This window comes from Erinaceus europaeus, chromosome 7 (genome assembly GCF_950295315.1).
Source record: "Erinaceus europaeus chromosome 7, mEriEur2.1, whole genome shotgun sequence".
NCBI classification, from domain to species: domain Eukaryota; kingdom Metazoa; phylum Chordata; class Mammalia; order Eulipotyphla; family Erinaceidae; genus Erinaceus; species Erinaceus europaeus.
The window spans coordinates 70117524-70136789 of record NC_080168.1 but is presented as its reverse complement, the minus strand read 5'-3'; the positions used below and the strand labels follow the sequence as shown (position 1 = coordinate 70136789).

General features: G+C 39.0%; 1 pseudogene; it reads left to right on the top strand.

Annotated features, from left to right (window-relative positions):
* The window catches only part of LOC103119227 (aflatoxin B1 aldehyde reductase member 2-like), a 49966-nt pseudogene that overhangs the window by 29223 nt on the left and 1477 nt on the right, over positions 1-19266 (top strand).

The window sequence follows — 19266 nt, the reverse complement described above, 5'->3', positions numbered from 1 at the left end:
AACAACATCGAAAATAAAAGAACCAAACAAAAGACCAATGAAGACAATTGTTAGTTCTTTGAAAGATTAAACAAAATTGACATACCCCTAGCCAGACTCACCAAACAAAAAGGGAGAAGACCCAAATTATTAGAATTGTAAACGATGGAGCAGATAGCACAACTGACACCACAGAAATCCAGAGAATCCTGCGAAACTTCTATAAAGAACTATACGCCAACAAGCTAGAGAATCTGGAAGAAATGGAACAATTCCTAGAAACATATGCCCTTCCAAAACTGAACCAATAACTACAAAATCTAAATGCACCAATAACAGACAAAGAAATTGAAACTGTTATTAAGAATCTCCTCAACAAAAAAAGTCCTGGACCAGATTGCTTCACAAATGAATTCTACAAAACTTTCAGGAAACATGTAATACCCTTACTTCTTAAGATTTTACATAAGATTGAAGAAACAGGAATACTCCCTTCCACCTTCTATGAAGCCAACATCACCCTGATACCAAAAGCTGATAGGGACAGAACAAAAAAGGAAAACTACAGACCAATATCTCTGATGAACATAGATGCCAAAATATTAAACAAGTCTTGGCCAACCGGATACAGCAACATTTCAAAAAGATTGTTCATCACGTCCAAGTGGGATTCATCCCAGGAATGCAAGGCTGGTACACCATCCATAAGTCAATCAATGTCATTCACCACATCAATAAAAGCAAAGCCAAAAACCACATGATTATCTCAATAGTTGCAGAGAAAGTCTTTGCCAAATTCCAACACCCATTTATGCTCAAAACTCTACAAAAAATGGGAATCGATGAGAAATTCCTCAAGATAGTGGAGCCTATATATAGCAAACCTATAGCCAACATCATACTCAAAGGACAGAAGCTGAAAGCATTCCCCCTCAGATCGGGGACTAGAGAGGGCTATCCACTGTCACCATTACTCTTCAACATAGTATTGGAAGTTCTTGCCATAGCAATCAGGCAAGAGAAAGAAACCAAACGAATACAGATTGGAAGGGAAGAAGTCAAGCTCTCACTATTTGCAGATGATATGATAGTATACATAGAAATACCTAAAGAATCCAGCAGAAAACTACTGGGAGTTATTAGGCAATATAGCAAGGTATCAGGCTACAAAACCAATGTACAAAAATCAGTGGCATTTCTTTATGCAAACACTACATCTGAAGAAGAAGACATCCAGAAATCACTCCCATTTACTGTTTCAGCAAAATCAATCAAATACCTAGGAATAAAGTTGACCAAAGAAGTGAAAGACTTGTATACTGAAAACTACTCAAGGAGATAGAAACTGATACCAAGAAATGGAAAGATATCCCATGCTCATGGATTGGAAGAATAAATATCATCAAAATGAGTATTCTCCCCATGGCCTTATACAAATTTAATGCAATACCCATCAAAGTTCCAACAAGCTTCTTTAAGAGAATAGAACAAACACTACAATCATTTATCTGGAACCTGAAAACACCTAGAATTGCCAAATCCATCATGAGGAAAAGAAACAGAAATGGAGGCATCACACTTCCAGAACTTAATCTATATTAGAAAGACACCATCATCAAAACAGCATGGTACTGGAACAAAAATAGGCACACAGACCAGTGGAACAGAATTGAAAGCCCAGAAATAAATCCCCACACCTATGGACATCTAATATTTGATAAGGGGGCCCAAAGGATTAAATGGAGGAAGGAGGCTCTCTTCAATAAATGGTGCTGGGAAAACTGGGTTGTAACATGCAGAAGAATGAAATTGAACCACTTTATCACACCAGAATCAAAAATCAACTGCAAATGGATCAAAGACTTAGATGTCAGACCAGAAACAATCAAATACTTAGAGGAAAACATTGGTAAAACACTTTCCCACCTACACCTCAGGGACGTCTTTGATGAATCAAACCCAATTGCAAGGAAGACTAAAGCAGAAACAAAGCAATTGGACTACAACAAATTGAAAAGCTTCTGCACATCCAAAGAAACTATTAAACAAACAGAGAGACCCCTCACAGAATGGGAGAAGATCTTCACATGCCATACATCAGACAAGAAACTAATCACCAAAATATATAAAGAGCTCAGCAAACTTAGCATCAAAAAAGCAAATGACCCCATCCAAAAATGGGCAGAGGATATGAACAAAACATTCACTACAGAGGAGATCCAAAAGGCTAACAAACATATGCAAAACTTCTCTAGATCACTGATTGTCAGAGAAATGCAAATTAAGTCAACACTAAGATACCACCTCACTCCTGTAAGAATGGCATACATCAAAAAGGACAGCAGCAACAAATGCTGAAGAGAGGACAGAGGAACCCTTTTACATTGCTGGTGGGAATGTAAATTGGTACATCCTCTGTGGAGAGCAGTCTGGAAAACTCTCACAAGGCTAGACATGGACATTCCATATGATCCAGTAATTCCTCTCCTGGGGTTATACCCCAAGGATTCCATAACACGCAACCAAAAAGAGGTGTGTACTCCTATGTTCATAGGAGCACAATTCATAATAGCTAAAACCTGGAAGCAACCCAGGTGCCCAACGACAGATGAGTGGCTGAGAAAGCTGTGGTATATATATACACAATGGAATACTATGCAGCTATCAAGAACAATGAACCCACCTTCTCTGACCCATGTTGGACAGAGCTAGAAGGATTTATGTTAAGTGAGCTCAGTCAGAAAGATAAAGATGAGTATGGGATGATCCCACTCATCAACAGAAGTTGAGAAGAAGATTTGAAAGGGAAACTAAAAGCAGGACCTGACCAAATTGTAAGTAGGGCACCAAAGTAAAAACCCTGTAGTTAGGGGTAGACATGCAGCTTCCTGGGCCAGTGGGGGGTGGGAGGGATTGGTCATAGTCCTTTGGTGGTAGGAATGGTGTTTATGTACACTTCTAGCAAAATGTAGACATATAAATCAGTAGTTAATTAATATGAGGGGGAAAATCAATTGTATATCTCAAAGTTTTTCAAAACATAAACTGAATCTTTTTAATATATAGGCTGTGTATTTGATATGCGGACTCTCTCAAAAGCGTAGACCAAGTAGATCAGAAGCATCCAATAGCACAGCTATATACAAGATACTGGGTACTGTACAGCATACCCTAACAAAAGAACGTTTCAAAGTTAATCCAATTACCAAATAATGTGATAACATTAACTATCGATTGTCTTTTTGAACCCTAAGACAGCAGGAACCTCACATCTCCACTATAGAGCCCCTACTTCCCCCAGTTCTGGAACTCTTGGATAGGGCCCACTTTCCTGTATGCCTCTCCCAATCCATATCAAATAATGCATCCGCCGATCACAACCTAACCAACGCAATGATTGCCACCTCAACATGCTTTACTTCAGACTGTGTCCAGAGACTTCACATGTGGAATGACAACCCTTCAGCTTCATTACTCGGGTGAGACCTTTCCTTTCATAGTATACTCTAATTTCATCTCAGGTGGTTCACTTTATAACAAAGTCCCCAAACCTAGATATACACCAGTTTCTGTGAGAGAAAGCATATGTTCACACTTATCCATAAACTAGTGCAAAATATATACCTGAAAGCAGAAGTACACTAGAGTTTGCAGTGAGTACCTCCCTAACACTTCCTCTCCACTATTCCAACCTTTGGGTCCATGATTGCTCAACAATTTGTTTGGCTTTGTATGTTAGTTCTCTTTTCAGTCACCAGGTTCCAGATGCCATCACGATGCTGGCCAGGCTTCCCTGGATTGAAGACCCCACCAATGTGTCCTGGAGCTCCGCTTCCCCAGAGACCCACCCTACTAGGGAAAGAGAGAGGCAGACTGGGAGTATGGACTGACCAGTCAACGCCCATGTTCAGCGGGGAAGCAATTATAGAAGCCAGACCTTCTACTTCTGCAACCCACAATGACCCTGAGTCCATGCTCCCAGAGGGATAGAGAATGGGAAAGCTATCAGGGACAGGGGTGGGATATGGAGATTGGGTGGTGGGAATTGTGTGGAGTTGTACTCCTCCTACCCTATGGTTTTGTTAATTAATCCTTTCTTAAATAAAAAAAAAAAGAAATTTCTCTGGCAGATGTTACTCATAGGATGAACTTAAGAAACAACAACAGAAAGTGAAATATATTCTGGGGGTGGGTTACTGCACTAAAGCAAAGGACTTCAAGAGAAAAGGGTAACAAGGGGGTTGGTGGGGGCAAGGGGTGTGCTTTGGGGTCCTAGTGTATTATGATGGAAAAGGACCTAAACTGGGAATGAGAGTATTTTGCCTCCCCTCTCTTCCCCTCTTCTTCCCTTCCCCTTCTTCCTCCCTTCCCTCCTCTCCCAACCCTTTCTTTCCCCTTCCCTTCCCTCTTTCCCTTTCCCTTTTTCTTCTTTTAGAATCATCTCCTTAGGATTGCTGTTTCTGGCCATGTCAGCCCTGTTTTGGGTTAGTAAAGGCTCCCTAGGACTGGTGCCCAATCCTCTCCTCAACAGTTTTGGCTCCATGTCAATCATCTGAAGCTCTCCTAGGAGCAAGGCTTATATCACCCCAATCTCTATGTCCTCAGGCTTAGGGAGGTACTTGCCACATGTGCACCACATTTAATACTTGTTTTCAACTTTAATCCTTTTTTTTTGGGGGGGGGGGTTTACTTATTATTAGTGATTTAACAGTGGTTTATAAGATTATAAGATTTCAGGGGTATGGTTTCAACTCATATATGTGTATGAAATTATACCACTCAACACACCCCACTGCCAAAATCTCTCTCTGATCAACACTATAGTCCTCACAAAGTCTGAGGAAAAGGCTACTTTATAATTTTTAATTTACTATTATTATTGTTATTATCACTACCTTTTATTGGAGGTTATGATTTACTTGTATGAGGTTGCCATGTCTTCCCAGAATAGTTGTAAGCACACCACAGTCTCCACCAACTTATCATTTTCCCTGTAGGACACTGGGTCTCCAACCACCATTTCAGTCCCTCCTCATATTCCATTGAGTAAGTGACAGTTTGCATAGGACAGTTTGCATGTGGGTGGATAGAGCTTAAGACTTGAAGGTATGAGGTCCTGGGTTTAATCCTCAGCACTGTGTAGGCTGGAGCAGGGGTATACTTTGCTCTCTCTCTCTCTGCATTTAAATTAATAAAATTAAAAATGAAGAAGTATAATTTGAAACTAATAAAATAAAGTTATAGGATCTGGGAAATTTACACAGCAGTGGAACAGGAGATCGCACATGAGGTCATGTGCTCAATAACTGTCTCCAGCTAATATATATATTGAGCTCTCTTACTAGACTCTATGAGAATTATGGTGGTAATGGTGGTAGGAGGGGACATAGGACTTTGAGGATTCAGTGACTTGTCTACATCATGTATTAAGTATGAAACTATATCCTTGAAATTTTATAGTTGTGTAAAATTATATAGGATTGTATAAATAAAAGTGGGAAGCAGCAAACAAAAACATTTTGTAAAAACAGATTTCTCTTGTTGGTAATAATTTTTGTTTATATATTCCATAGACATTAAACAAAACTGAAAGGGAAGGGGAGATAGAGAGGGAGGGGGAAAGAATGAAAGAAAGATACCAGCTGCACTGTTTCATTGCTGGTGAAGCTTTCTCCTTCAAGGTGGGGCTTGAACCCAGGACTTCGTTCATGCTAACGTGTGTACTCAACTGGGTGTGCCACCTCCCAGCCCAGAAAGAAAAATAAAACTTTTTAAAAGTAATATTGTGTTTTAATTTTCTATGATATATATATTTAATATTCTTAATAATGTCTATGATATATTAATGACACTATTGTATAATCTATGAAGTGCATATAACTAGGGGTGAAATTTGTTGTAGACTTAAATCAGTGGCATATTAGTCATGAAGTGTCATTATTATTAAAAAAAAGATAGAGGGATGGTCTGAAATTCAAAGTTTTACCAGTTGATCATTTAGGAAATTGTGCTGTTTATTAAAGATTTTGATGTGTTTTTTTATAATAGAAATAATAGGTGACGTTGTATTTAACATTTTAAAATATTCAGAGACATAGCACTCTATAGCATATCCTTCTTTTAAATGACATCAAAGGGGTGTACATTCACGTTTACTAAATATTACTTACATTGAAAGCTGGGGAAAACAACTTTCCGATCATCTTATCAGATGGGTAGGAATTCTTTGATGAGTATAATCTGTTTTGCCCAGATTCTTATACAGTGTTGTTTTTAGTGTTTTATTTAGACATTGTGTCAACTTAACATGCTTAATGAGGGGGTGGGCAGTAGTGCAATGGGTAAAGCACACATAGCACAGAGCACAAGGACCAGCTTAGGGATCTCAGTTCAAGCCTCCAGCTCCCCACCTGCAGTGTGGGTCGCTTCACAGGAGGTAAAGCAGGTCTGCAAGTGTCTTTCTCTCCTCCTCTCTGTCTTCCCCTCCTCTCTTGATTGCTATCTGTCCTATCCAACAACAACAACAGTTATAACAATAACAATAACAACAACAGCAAGGGCTACAAAATGGGAAAGATAGCCTCCAGGAGCAGTGGATTTGTAGTGCTGGCACTGAGCCCAAGGGATAACCATAGAGGATATATATATATATATATATATATATATATATATATATATATATATAACCAAATTTAATTTTATTAATAAACAATAGTTTACAGCATGCTTTAAAAAGAAAGGAAAAACAATGTTCTCCTGGCCAAGGTGGTAAGTGGTGCTCCTAGTTGAATGCATACATTACTATGCTTGAGGACCTAGGTTCAAGCCCCCAGTTCACATCTGCAGGGGAAAAGCTTCCCAAGTGGTGGAGCAGTGTTGCAGGTATCTCTCTTCTCTGTCTTTCTGTACCCACCCACCCCCAGTAAAAGCAAAATACGGCTGCCAAGAAGTATGGAGTCAGGCAGGGAGTCTAAATAGTAACAACAACAATAATAATAATAATATCCCTATCTTACTAGAACCTTGGTCTTAGCACTATATTTCAGGCCTTTATGGGAAGACTCATTCAGCCCTCAGGAGAAGCTAAAAACAAATTAACTCTATGGATTGTGGCACAGTACTTTATAGTTTCTATCTCACTCCCTTTCTCAAAAATAGATAAATAAATTAATTAATTAATAAAAGGTTCTATAAAAAGATATTTGACATAGGAGATGGTTCAGCATTAGAGTATATGCATGAGACCCTGAGCTCAGTCTCTAGCACCTATCACATAAAGAATGTTTAAACATGTTTAAATGTGATAACTAGAGACATGATAAAAGTGATTACCAGTAAAAACTGGCAGCTCCACCAACCTCAGCATACTAGGAGAGAACTTCCTGTGTGAAAGGGTGGGTCTTGCTGAGCTACACTTTTTTTTTTTTCTCCAGGGTTATCACTGGAACTTGGTGCCTGCACTACAAATTCACAAATCTACTGCTCCTGACAGCCATTTTTTCCTTTTTTTTTTTTTTTTTTTTTTTGCTTTAGGATAGGGAGAGATATTGAGAGGGGAAGGGAAAGATAGAGAGGAGGAGGTGGAGGGAGAAGAAGAGAAACATACCTGTAGACCTGCTTCACTACTTGTGAGGTGACCCCTCTACAGGTGGGGAGCCAGGGGTTATAAAGGGGATCCTTAAGCAGGTCCTTGAACTTCATACTATGTTCGCATATCCTGGTGCGCCACTGTTCAGCCCCCATTGCTCTTTTTCAACCACTGCTGAGCATCTTGCTCAGAAAAAAATGGATATTCAGACGGAGAAGCATGAGCTGTGTGGAATTCCCCTTTTTCACATCCCAGACCCTGCCTCTGACTCAACATAGAGCAACTGAAAGTCATTTCCTGGGTTCAATACCAGAGATGGACACTGAAAACTCTTCACTGAGATGCCATGTCACAAGATGCCTGTTCCTTTGAGTGCAGGTCAGAATGTGAAAGAATCACTTAGCATGCATGGCAAAGTCATAACTTTGCCCAGGCCTACAAAGTAGGTCATTTTTATTGAGCACATATTATGCCAAGGAAAATGTAAATGCTAGAACTGGTAGGTATCATTTACTAGATGATTCAATTGATGTCACACATTGCATTTCCTGCTTTCTTTTGACTCTTAGAAATCTTAGAACTCATCTTGGGACTCACTTACAATGATCTGAAGTCTAGCTTTGTTGGTTCAATTCTCTTTGACTTTTTTCTTTTGACATCTGCCAACCTGCCAAGCTCTTGCGTGGCCTATTATTTTACCCCTATCAACAGGGGCTTATTAATTTTTTTAATTAATTAATTAATTAATTTAAGAAAGGAGACATTAACAAAATCATAGGATGGGGAGGTACAACTCCACACAATTCCTGCCACCCAATCTCCATATCCCATCCCCTCCCCAATAGCTTTCCCATTCTCTATCCTTCTGGGAGCATGGACCCAGGGTCCTTGTGGGTTGCAGAAGGTGGGAGGTCTGGCTTCTGTATTTGCTTCCCCGCTGAAAATGGATGTTGACTGGTCGGTCCATACTCCCATTCTGACTCTCTCTTTCCCTAGTAGGGAGAGTCTCTGGGGAAGCAGAGCTCCAGGACACATTGGTGGGGTCTTCAGTCCAGGGAAGCCTGGCCAGCATCCTGATGGCATCTGGAACCTGGTGACTGAAAAGAGAATTAACATACAAAGCCAAACAAATTGTTGAGCAGTCATGGACCCAAAGGTTGGAATAGTGGAGAGGAAGTATTAGGGAGATACTCACTGCAAACTCTAGTGTACTTCTGCTTTCAGGTATATATTTTGCACTAGTTTATGGATACGTGTGAACATATGCTCTATCTCCTGGAACCTGGTCTATATGTAGGTTTTGGGACTTTGTTAGGAAGTGAAACACCTGGGATGGAGTTAGAGAATACTATGAAAGGAAAGGTCTCACCCGAGTGATGAAGCTGAAGGGTTGTCGTTCCACACCTGAAGTCTCTGGTCACAGTATGAAGTGAAGCATGCTGGGGTGGCACTCATTGCGTTGATTAGGTTGCAATCAGCGGATGCAATATTATTTGATAAGAATTGGGAGAAGCATACGGGATACTTTATTCTTTTAACTTAAAGATAAAGACAGCGAAATCGATAGTGAAGAAGGAGATAAGAAAGGGGAGGGGGGAGGACCTGTAGCACTGCTTCACTGCTTGTGAAGTTTTGCCCTTGCAAGTGGGGACGGAAGGCTTGAACCCAGGTCCTTGCAACTTGTAGCATGTGTTCTTGACCAGGTGTACCACTTACTATTGCCAGACCACATGACCTTATTTATCTTAAACATTTATATTTGGTGACCTAAATATAGACAAGAATATATACATATATTCTGTGCACACAAACACATACATATATTTGTACTGTATGATGCCAGCTAGAAACTCGAATACATTATCTACACAAATTCAAACTCCCTAATCAATTTTAAAAAAGTTTTGTGTGTGGGAGATAATGTAAAAGCTATGCAAACAGACTCTCATGACTGATGATTCAGAGGCTCCATGTTCAATTCTCTGTCCCACCACAAGAGCTAAGTAGTGCTCTGGAAAACAAAGCCAATTTTCTTTTCTTCTCTCCTCTCCTCTCCTCTTCTCTTCTCTTCTCTTCTCTTCTCTTCTCTTCTCTTCTCTTCTCTTCTCTTCTCTTCTCTTCTCCTCTCCTCTCCTCTCCTCTCCTCTCCTCTCCTCTCCTCTCCTCTCCTCTCCTCTCCTCTCCTCTCCTCTCCTCTCCTCTCCTCTCCTCTCCTCTCCTCTTCTCTTCTCTTCTCTTCTCTTCTCTTCTCTTCTCTTCTCTTCTCTTCTCTTCTTTTCTACCTTTTCTTTTCTTTTCTTTTCTTTTCTTTCTTCTCTTCTCTTCTTTCTTTTCTCTCCTTTCCTCTTTTCTTTCTTTCTTACTTTCTTTCCTCCTTCTTTCTTTCTTTCCTTTTAGGAGCAGGAGAGATAGCATAATGGCTACACAAAAGACTTTCATGCCTAAGGATCTGAAGGTTTAATTCTCCTGCAGCACCATAAGCTGGAACTGAGCAATGCTCTGGTCTCAACCTCTCTTATCTTGCCCTCCATATCTTACTCATTAGAATATATAAAATATTTATTAAAAATCTCTTAAAATTTTATTATTATTTATTTATTCCCTTTTGTTGTCCTTGTTGTTTTCCTTTTTGTTTTATTGTTGTTATTGATGTTGTCGTTGTAGGATAGGACAGAGAGCAATGGAAAGAGAAGGGGAACACAGAGAGGGGGAGAGAAAGACACCTGCAAACCTGCTTCACCACCTGTGAAGCAACTCCCCTGCAGCTGGGGAGCAAGGGGCTTGAACTGGGATCCTTACTCTGGTCCTTGTGCTTTGCACCACATGTGTTTAACCCATTGCACTACCACCCGACTCCCTAAATTTTTATTGTGGAATTAATAGTTTATAATAAACAGTAAATACAGTTGTTGGTACATGTATAAAATTCCTCAGCTTTCTGCAAAATACTCTCAACCCTGAGCCTAGGTTCTCCTTCACCATTGTACACCAGGGCCTGAAAGTTCCTCGTCGTCCATATATAGCAAACCCACAGCTAACATCATACTCAATGGTCAGAAGCTGAAAGCATTCCCCCTCAGATTGGGGACTAGACAGAAATTTCCAGTATCACCATTACTCTTCAACATAGTATTGGAAGTTCTTGCCATAGCAATCAGGCAAGAGAAAGAAATCAAAGGAATACAGATTGGAAGGGAAGAAGTCAAGCTCTCACTATTTGCAGATGATATGATAGTATACATAGAAATACCTAAAGAATCCAGCAGAAAACTACTGGAAGTTATTAGGCAATATAGCAAGGTATCAGGCTACAAAATCAATGTATAAAAATCAGTGGCATTTCTTTATGCAAACACTAAATCTGAAGAAGACATCCAGAAATCACTCCTATTCACTGTTGCAGCAAAATCAATAAAATACCTAGGAATAATGCTGACCAAGAAGTGAAAGACTTGCATACTGAAAACTATGAATCATTATTCAAGGAAATAGAAACTGACACCAAGAAATGGAAAGCCATCTCATGCTCATGGATTGGAAGAATAAATATCATCAAAAATGAATATTCTCCCCAGAGCCATATACAAATTTAATGCAATACCCATCAAAGTTCCACCAAGCTTCTTTAAGAGAATAGAACAAAAACTACAATCATTTATCTGGAAGCAGAAAACACCCAGAATTGCCAAAACAATCTTGAGGAAAAGAATCAGAAATGGAGGCATCACACTCCCAGATCTCAAATTATATTATAAGGCCATCATAATCAAAACAGCCTAGTACTGAAACAAAAATAGGCACACAGACCAGTGGAACAGAATTGAAAGCCCAGAACTAAATCCCCACTCCTATGGGCATCTAATTTTTCATAAGGGAGACCAAAGTATTAAATGGAGGAAGGAGGCTCTCTTCAATAAATGGTGCTGGAAAAACTGTGTTGAAATGTGCAGAAGAATGAAACTGAACCACATTATCTCACAAGAAACAAAAATCAACTCCAAATAGATCAAGGACCTGGATGTTAGACCAGAAACTATCAAATACTTAGACGAAAATATTGGTGGAACACTGTCCCACCTAAACCTCAAGGACATCTTTGATGAAAGAAACCCAGTTGCAAGGAAGACTGGCACTACATCAACACCCATGTTCAATGGGGAAACAATTACAGAAGCCAGACCTTCCACCTTCTGTATCCCACAATGACCTTGGGTCCATACTCCCAGAGGGATAAAGAATAGGATAGTTATCAGGGGAGGGTATGTGATATGGAGATCTGGTGGTGGGAATTGTGTGGAGTTGTACCCCTCTTGTCCTATGGTTTCATTAATGACTCCTTTTTTAAATAAATAAATAAATAAATAAAGAAAGAAAGAAAGAAAGAAAGAAAGAAAGAAAGAAAGAAAGTTCCTCCTCCTGCAGAGTCCTTTACATTGGTGCAAGACACCAAACACAGTGCAAGGTCCGCTTTGTGTTTCCCCCTCCTGTTCTTATTTCTCAACTTCTATCTGTGAGTGGGATCATTTTATTTCTTTCTTATTTTTCTGGCTTATCTCACTTTTTTTTTATTTTTTAAAGTTTCTTTATTGGGGGCTTAATGGTTTATAGTCGACAGTAAAACACAATTGTTTGTACATGTGTAACATCTCTCAGTTATACACATAACAATTCAACCTCCACTAGGTCCTCTTCTGCAATGCTGTTCCCCCTAGCCAAAAGTCCTTCATTTTGTTGCAATATACCAACTACAGTCCAAGTTCTGCTTTGTATTTTTCCTTTCTTATCTTATTTTTCAACTTCTTTGAGTAAGATTGTCCCAAATTCATCCTTCTCTTTCTGGCTTATCTCACTTAACATGATTCCTTCAATTCCATTCAAGATGAGGTGAAGAAGGCAAACTCATAGCCAAGTAGTATTCCATCATGTATATATACCATAACTTTAAGATTTAATAGAAATGGAGAAAGTGAGAGAACCAGAACATTATGCAATCATATGGGATGCTGGGAATCAAACTCAAGACCTCATGCCTAGAGGTCATCTTCCCCTAACATTTCTTCCTGTCTCAGAGTATGGATCAAAGGTCTTTATGAGCTGCAGAAGGTGGGAAGTCTAGTTTCTGTAACTGTTTGTCCACTGGACACAGCACTGACAGGTCAATCCACTTCAACAAATCTCTTTTAGCCCATTCCAATATGCAATTGAGGGAAAGGCATCTTAGATACTTAGAAAACACACCTTACAATACGATACCCACTCATGCTTAAAACACTACAAAAAATGGGAATAGATGGAAAAGTCCTCAAGATAGTAGAGTTCACATATAGAAAACCTACAGTCGACATTATACTGAGTAGAGAGAGCTTACCAGACCTGACAACAAAGAAGCAAATGACCCAATTCAAAAGTGGGGAGAGGATATGAACAGAATATTCACTACAAAAGAGATATAAAAGGCCAACAGACATATGAAAAATTGCTTCAAGTCACTGATCATCAGAGAAATGCAAGTAAAGACAACAGTGAGATACCACCTCATCTATGTGAGTATGTCATACATGCCACCACTGGTGTCTCTGGACACCTTCCAAAGTGAAGCATGCTGAGGTAGTACTTGTTGCATTGATTTGGCTGAGGTCAGCACATGCAACATCAAATTGTATAGATTGACAGAAGCATGAAGGAAAATGAGCAAAGCTCAAGAGGTTCCAGAACTGGGAGAAATATGGGTTTTACAGAAAATGGGGGAAGATTCATGCTGTTTTAGAGTTTAAAAAGTCAACAGATAGTTATTGTTATAACCAAGTTACTTGGAAATTTGGTTCACTTAGAAAATCCCATGGTTAGGATTTACTGTAACATACAAGACCTTACCATGATGTATGTCATTTAATGCTATTTACAAATAACTATATCTTATATACTGATAAGACCTGTTGCTTTTGTTGTTGTTGTTCTAAGATTATATGTAATTTAATATTAAAAAAAGGTCATTATTAGGAATGTATTAACAATTTAATCCCACTGTTATCATTCAATCAGTTTCTCAATTTGAAATCTTGAGTGTTTAGTTTGACGAATATATACTCAGAACTGGGGTCTATACATCAAAAAGTTCAAGACATTTGATCTATTTTTCCCCAAGCATATTAATTAAAGAGTGATTTATAAGACTATATGGTACCAGAAGTGGATATTAACAGCATTCCCACCACCAAAGTTCTGTATCACTACTGCCAGCCCATATAGTGGAGCTGAAAATCTACCCTCACCCACCCACCATAGTTTTTTACTTTGATGCAATACTCCAAACTCGTAAATTTCTGCTTTACATTTCCCTTTCAGTTCTTCTTTCTCAACTTCTGTTTATTACTGGGATCATCTCATACTCATATTTCTCTTTCTGGCTTATCTCAATTCCTTCAAGCTCCACCCAGAATAGGTCAGAGAAGGTGGGTTTATTATTCTTAGTAGTTGAGTAGTATTCTACTTTGTATATATATCACAACTTTCTCAGCCACTCATTTGTTGCTGGGCACCTGGGTTGTTTGCTGGTTTTGGCTATTAAAAAATTGTGTTGCTATAAACATAGGTGTACACATAGCTTTTTGGATGGGTGTACTTGACACCTTAGGATATATCCCTAGGAGAGGGATTACTGAGTCATAAAGAAGGTCCATTTCTAGACTTGTGAGGGTTCTCAAGACTGTTTTGCACAGAAGTTGGACAAGTTACATTTATACTAGCAGTGCAGGAGGGTTCTTTTGTGCCCCAACCTCTCCAGTATTTGTTGTTGCTGTTGGTTCTGATGTATGGCATACTCACAGGGGTGAGGTGGTATCTCATTGTTGTCTTTACTTGCATTTGTCTGATGATCAGTGACTTGAAGCAATTTTTCATATGTCTGTTGGCCTTTTATATCACTTTTGTAGTGAGTATTCTGTGCATAGTCTCTCCCTACTTTTGAATTGGGTCATTTGCTTTTTTTGTTGCCAGGTTTGGTGAGCTCTTTGTATCATTTGGTAATTAGTCTCTTGTGTGATATGTACCATGTAAATATCTTCCCTCATTCTGTGAGGAGTCTGTTTGGGTGATGGTTTCTTTTTCTGTGTGGAAGCTTTTCAATTTAATGTAGTTCCATTGGTTTATTTTTGTTTTTGTCTTCCTTGCCATTGGATTTGTATCATCGAAGATGTCCTTGAGATTTAGATGGGAATGTACTCCACAGATATCTTCCTCTAGATATTTTCTGATCTAACATCCATGTCATTGATCCATTTGAAGTTTATTTTTGTTTCTGGTGAGATATGGTGGTTCAGTTTAATTCTTCTGCACCTTTTAACCCAACTTTCCCTCTGTTCATCTTTTGATGCCAACACAGCAAGCCCTCTGCCTATGTGGATGTCTGTTACTTCCTCATGCAAGCAGTTCAGACTGTTCCCTTGAAGGTGTTCCAGCCTCAGGGCCCAGCCAGTACTCTTTCTTTGCAAATATGCTTCTGTTTTGCACTGAAGTCACTGGCCTTATGAATCTACCAAAGGAATCTCTCTAATCTTCCCCGATTGTGCCTGAAAGTCTTCTAGCTGTGATGACTGACCTTCCAGCCTCTGAGGTCCACTGCTCAAGGAAAAGCCAAAAGGGAATGGCTGTCAGGATGGGCACAAAACTTTAAATTACAACATTAGTCTCCTGGCCCTTGATGTCTTTTTAAGTCTGTCTTATTTAGGTGATAAGTCCAAGGAAGCTCCAGGCAGTCGTGTTTTCCAAATTCAGAGTAGCTCCAAGTATGCTGTCAGCATTTAATCATTAACGTCTGAAAACAATAAAACACAATACGAGCAACACCAGGCAGATCCCACCATCTGCTACTGCTTCAGGGCTCAAAGGAGTCTGTTTCCAAGACCAGCTGTTTCAGAGGAACTCCCCATGTTCTTGCACCATTTGCTTTCCATTTCAGGGCTCAGGGGCCTGGGAACATTTTTAGAACTGGTTTCACTTCCAACATGGTCTTAATTTCCATACTATCATCTTAAGATTCAAATGTTCTAATTGCTACATCATTTCTTTAAAAAGAAAGAAAGACATTTGCTTGAATATTTTATAGCATTTTTCATAGCCCTTTACTCAGTGGAGATTAGAACTGCCAAAGTTGCTACAGCTGTGCTTGTTCTGGGCTATGCTCCCCTCTCACCCCCCACCCCCAGCTCCAAATCTCCCAGCAAGTGCCTCAGGAGGAGGCACTGCTACCTTGGCCTGCAATGCACATGGGAACACTATCTGAGCTGAGCCCTATACTCCTGGATCCTAAATCATCAACATCTGTTCCCTCAGGCACCTCAAGGCAAAGCAAATACAGCTTCTCTTGAGGCTTTCTTTAACATGAAATGGGCTACACTGTCCTCTATCTTAACTAGTGTCCAGCTGATGGCCCTCTATGATTCAAATCATCCACTGAGTCTTCTAAGAAAAACTAAAAGCAAAAAGAAGCTAAAAACTAAAAGAAAAACTAAAACATACTTTTAAAAAATTCTTTGTCACAAAGATTATGATTAATACTTAGTGCCTATGTGATTTCATCTTTCCCAGCAGCCATTTTTCATTTTTCTTTCTTGTTTTTTTGATAAAAGGCTATGTGTGTGTGTGTGTGTGTGTGTGTGTGTGTGTGTGTAAGAGAGAGAGAGAGAGGGAGGGAGGGAGCAGTAGAAGGGACACCTGCAGCACTGCTCCACTGCTTGTGAAGCTTCTCTCTTACAGATGGGAACTAAAGGCTTGAATCCAGGGCCTTGCACATGATAACAGAGAAGATATGGTTTCAACCTTATTGATGTAATATAAACTAAAGGACTAATGCTTAAAATATCCCTAGGGTCCTTTTTTTTGAGAAAGGTGATGTGCCACATCAAAGTATGAATTATGTGAACTCAATTTATATCCCCCATAGAATGTTAGTAAAACTTTCAGAAGTTCTTTTTTCTTCCTTTCCAGTGAAAATTTTATATCACAGTTTACTGAAATCCTTACTACAAACCTTGTGCAAACACCTGCCACATACAGTTACATTTTTTTTTCCAATTAATAGTATGAAACCCTTTTGGAATTCAAGTTGTTTGAAGGCCTTTGGGAATATCCTTCCTAGCAAGTGTTTAGATTTGGCTACATTATTCACGTATAGAACAATTAAAACCAACAAAATGGTAAATTCTATCAGCATAGTTCTTCTTTCAGGACTGCTGATGAATTGAATGATTCCAAAGTCTATTCCAAGCTTTTATTATTGCCTGAAAAAGTCCCTAATTTTATCATAATTTTGTAAGTCCCAATCCAGTTGTCAAAGATCTTTCTATATATTTTCAAGTTAAACAGAAAAAATAGAACTTACTAGGTAAAAGAACTCAATTATTTTCTTTTCACTTTATATTATATGTACATTTTCATTTAAACATTTGCTTCTTTCTCAAAATGGATTTGAGGGAGCATGCACACACACACACACACACACACACACACACATTTGTGTAGGGCATATATAGTACAAAGACATGGAAGTTATAATATGTGACTATAACCCAATGGTATATTGAGGTCTAGAAATGAAGGGAACAATCTCAGTCTATAGTTTCTTCGCTTTATGGATTTCTAAGAAAATAGTAATCTGGTAAGTAAAGAGAATGTTAAATGTGTCTGCACAAAAATACAGACTTTCAAATATGTCTCGTCTACTTCAAACTATAATGAAATTAGAGAAATAAAGTGAACTATAGAGGGGGCTGGGTGTTGACCCATCTAGATGAGTGGACACATTATGATGTACAGGACAGGGATTTGAGCCCCTATTCCCTACATACAGGTAGAAGCTTCACTAGAGGTGAAGCAGATATTCATGTCTCTCTCTCTCTCTCTCTCTCTCTCTCTCTTTAAATAATGGCAGTTGTATCTTAAGAATGCTGCTGGCTGCAAGAAACAGGAGTTGCATAAGCAAAGCCTTCTTTTTCTATTGTTGTTGTGGTTATTACTATTATTGTTATTGTTATTGATGTCCTTGGTGTTGGATAGGAGAGAAATGGAGAGAGAAGGGAGACAGAGATTGGGAGAAAGACACCTGCAGACCTGCTTCCTGCTTGTGAAGTGACCCCCCTGCAGGGATCAAAACGGGATCTTTAAGGCTGGTGGTCCTTGCGCTTCATGCCATGTGCACTTAACCTGCTGCACTACTGCCCAACCCCCTTTTTCTGTCTCTCTGTCATCCCTTCCCTGCTCAATTCTCTGTCCTGTAAAATAAAATATAAAGAAAGGGAGAAGTAAGAAGTAAAGTATAGGAAAAGAAAATATATGAAAATAGAAAATGCAAAGCCATAGTTTATACACAGTCGGTGGTCTCCATGGATGGAGGGAGAAAGAAGGGAGACTGGCATGTGAAGCAGAGTGAACCCTCAGTCAAGATCTGTTTCCTGCCAAACCTTGAGCAGTTTAGTTGTCTGGAAGATCCACACTCAGTGGGTGAGTTTAAAATACTTGCTTTGAGAATAATTTTTTTCATGCTATCTTTAAGTACTCAGGAATATATTCAACAATGTTATAATAGCTGAGTCTATTCTGTTTTGTATATATACCAGAACTTTCTCAGATACTTAACTATTTCTAGACACTTGGGCTGTTTCCAGATTTTGGCTATTACAAATTGTGTTGCTATAAACATAGGTGTACATATAGCTTTTGGGGTGGGTGTATTTGACTCCTTAGGCTATATCCCTAGGAGAGGGATTACTGCGTCATAAAGAAGGTCCATTTTTAGACTTGTGAGGATTCTTCAGACTGCTCTCCACAGGGGTTGGACCAGTTTACATTCCCACCAGCTGTGCAAGAGGGTTCTTTTGTCCCCACAACCTCTCCAGAATTTTTTGTTGCTACCCTTTCTGGTGTGTGACATTCTCATAGGGGTGAAGTAGTGTCTCGTTGTCTTTATTTACATTTCTCAGACAATAAATGACTTGGAGCAATTTTTCATATGTTTGTTGGTCTTTTGGATTTCTTCTATAGAGAATATTCTGTTCATATCCTCTTTCCATCTTTGGATGGGATCATTTTTTTTCTTGTTGCTGAGCTCTTTATATATTTTTATTATTAGCCTCTTGTCTGATGTATAACATATAAAGATCTTCTCCCATTCTGTGAGGGGTCACTTTGTTTGGATGATTTTTGTTTCTGTGCGGAAGCTTTCCTTTTCTTTTCTTTTCCTTTCTTTTTCTTTTTTCTTTCTTTTCTTTTCTTTTCTTTTCTTTTTTTTTTGCCTAGAGGGTTATTTCTGGGTCTTGGTACCTATACTACCAATCCAATGTTCCTGGAGGCTATTTTTCCTGTTTTGGTTAAACTTGTTATTATTGTTATTGTCGTTATTGCTGTGTTGTTGTTGGATAGGACAGGGAGAAATCAAGAGAGGAGGTGAAGACAGTGAGGGGGGAGAGGAATAGAGACACCTAAAGACCTATTTTACCACATGTGAAGTTACCTGAAGCTTTTGAATTTGATGCAGTCCCATCAAATTAGTTTATTTTAATTTAGTCTTCTTTGTAATTTTCTTTCATTGAAGATGCCTTTAAAATTTTACAATAGGCAGAGCTAAGATGACAGCTTGGAGACAACACCTGATGTGAACTCTGTAAGTAAGCTGCTTTCAATGTGGGAATCTTGGATAAGGGTAG